The following is a 2,755-nucleotide window of genomic DNA, read 5'->3' on the forward strand; positions in this document are numbered from 1 at the left end:
CTGCTGAATCTGAATCCAGACTTCCCATGAGTAACTTTTGTTTAATGGATCTGACTGCTCACTTTCTAGTTTATCTAACAGGTTATCTGTCTCCTGAGTAATTTTTCCGTGTAAGCCTGTGACTGCAGCATTATGAGAAACTGGAAGAAACTTCGTAAATCCCTTCTGGGATTATGAAAGGCATGTAAAACTTCTTGGAAAACAATATTGTTTTAAAGGCTGCTTGACTAATAAAAGATACCTCCTCTGATCCTTTCGGGGAAATTCATGTGAAGGGGAAGGTGTTGAGAAGGTCCAGCATGGAGACTTTCTTGTGTGAAGAGAGTAGGGAGTGGTAGGTGGGAGGGAATTTGCCACCAAGGTACAGAAGGCTTAGCATGATATGCTTGCAGATTTGTTCCCTGGACAAAAATTGCGTGTGGGGGTTACCTCGTGACAAACTGTTTCTTGGCTGTCTGACAGGGGAGCACCCGCAGGTACTGCACTGCCAAGAGCTTTGTTGGCCTTGCAGAGCTCCTGGGGGATGTGTGCCCGTTCCAGTGGAGAGGAGCGGATGTGGGTTACTGCAGGCAGCCCTCCTGCTGGTATGCTGAGGGGGAGGTGTCAAGGGGAATGCATCGAGCAGCTCCAGTTCTTTCTGGGTTCTCTGCTGTGAAGCTTTTTTAGGGACCAGGAGAAGAAGAGATGCTGCCGGAGAGCAGCAGTGCTTCTTCACCCTGGCCTTGGTGAGGAGCCCAGCTGGAGGCTCCATTTTACTGCTGAGAGTAGAATGAAATGCGGTTCAGGTGTCTGGCACGGAGAGGAGTAAGTGAATTAAATGGCTTGAGCAGTAGAGCTTTGAATACGACACTTGCGTTGGGTATGATTCTTTGATTGCTCTTTAACCGGTAGCTAGCAACTCTTGTCATTCAACAAAGACAAGAAGTTGCCTTTTCCTTTCCTCAACTCTTTGCTAATTTAGCAAATGCTTTCCTGCACTGAAGCTGATGGGAGTGAATTCCATCACAAGTGAACCACGTTCCTGTCTGCTTTCTCTGTGTCTGTAAAGGTTATCTGTAATAGGCAGCGATGTAAACTTCAGATCAAGCTGTGCAGCCAGCAGTGTTTCATGGCCAATTTTGGAGTGGGATAGAGAGAAGAGGCAGAATGTCAACTTCTGAGCAAATTCAGTAGTGCGGGGAAATGATCAGGTAGTTTAACCTTTGCAGCAGTATTTTTACAGGGCTGAGATTTTTTTTCAAGTTTCACTATTTCCCTGTCAGCATGAGTTTCTGAGTTGCAGAACAGTTTCTCAGTGAACTTCAGTTGACTCTCAGGGTTTAAGAACAGTGACAGCGAATCCTGTGCGGTAGTATATGTCTGAGAATGGCTGTAGCTGCTTAGACAAGAGCAAATTTATTTTTTTCACTACAGAAACCTACTCATCTCATTGCGCTGCAATTCAAGAAGTTCTGGAAAGAAAGATACAGTCTACACTAAATAGCCCTAGATGCTTCTTTCTTAGAGTGTGTCTAATCAACGCTGAACCTTTGTCAGCTCTCGCACGTAGACAGACAGCGGTATGGTGTGTCTCCTGTCAGCAGAAAGAGGTGGATGTAGAGGTTGCACTTCTGAATATGACTTCTGTATGAAGCCATCCAAAGGCAGGTTTTGTTTTGACGGGCTGTGATATTGCTCTGGCAGGAGGAAATGAGGGAGTTGGCCACCTCAACCTTCATACATGTTTAGAGCCTCAGCCCTCTCCCTTATTTGTTGAGGGAATCACTATAGTGGGTGGAAGCATAGGATGAGGGGTGTTACTAGGCCACTTAGCTTGGAGCATCAATGCCGTTGAACTATGGAGAAGATCTACTCATCTTTCTGGTGTTGACTAGTGTCAGATTTTGTCTTACTTGCTTGGAGGGCAGACATTCTAGTGCACAGGAATTGAGACCTGGAGGATTTGAAGTCTCACCGCTACACCTCTTCTAAACACTTTTCAGTGTATGCTTAATATCAAGAGTCGTGAGTCAGTTTTACAGCTGCTTAGGCACCATCGAGTAGGCCTAGAATGAAAGCAGTGGCCGAGCAGCGTGTTGAATGAGTCTGTATCTCATTCTGCCTTGCTTTTTCTGTAAATACTTAACAAGAGCTTGTTTTTTCATTAGCTTATATGCCTCTACAGAGCTGTGGTGCAATTGCCAGACTAGGTAGGCCAGTTGCACTTCTGATATTGAGTCCCTCCCAGTTTCACTAGTAGAGGTTTGTAAAACTAGCCCTCAACACAGAGTACTGCAATACTCCGAACCATACCCTGATGAGCATGACCTGGCACTCTTAATTTGGTAAGGTTCTGAAATACAGCCTACCAGCTGCAAATGTAAGTACTTCGTGCTCACAAGTTACCGGCTTCAAGCTACCAGCTCATGACTATGAGTCCCAGATCGGGTGGTGGATCCAGCCTGGCTTCTGCCAAGGTCACTGAGTCATTTCAAGACTATCTAGTGATAGTGGGATAGGGGTTTTGTTTCACTTTTCAACAATATATAATTAAAGAAAAAGAAATGCATAAATCTGTCATTAGCCTTCTTCTGGTGGAATCATGTTTTCCTTTGGCCTAGAAATCAGCATGGCCCAATAGCTGCTGGCAGAAAAAGCTATGCAGGGAATAAACTAGGGCTAAGTGTGATGGTATACAAAGCATCGGTGAGAAGGGCATGAAAAGTAAATCTGGTTAAGGGACTATAAGGGGAAGAGATGACCTAGTCACCTCAGT

The sequence above is a fragment of the Buceros rhinoceros genome, unplaced genomic scaffold, assembly GCF_000710305.1.
Source record: "Buceros rhinoceros silvestris isolate BGI_N320 unplaced genomic scaffold, ASM71030v1 scaffold6327, whole genome shotgun sequence".
NCBI lineage: Eukaryota > Metazoa > Chordata > Aves > Bucerotiformes > Bucerotidae > Buceros > Buceros rhinoceros.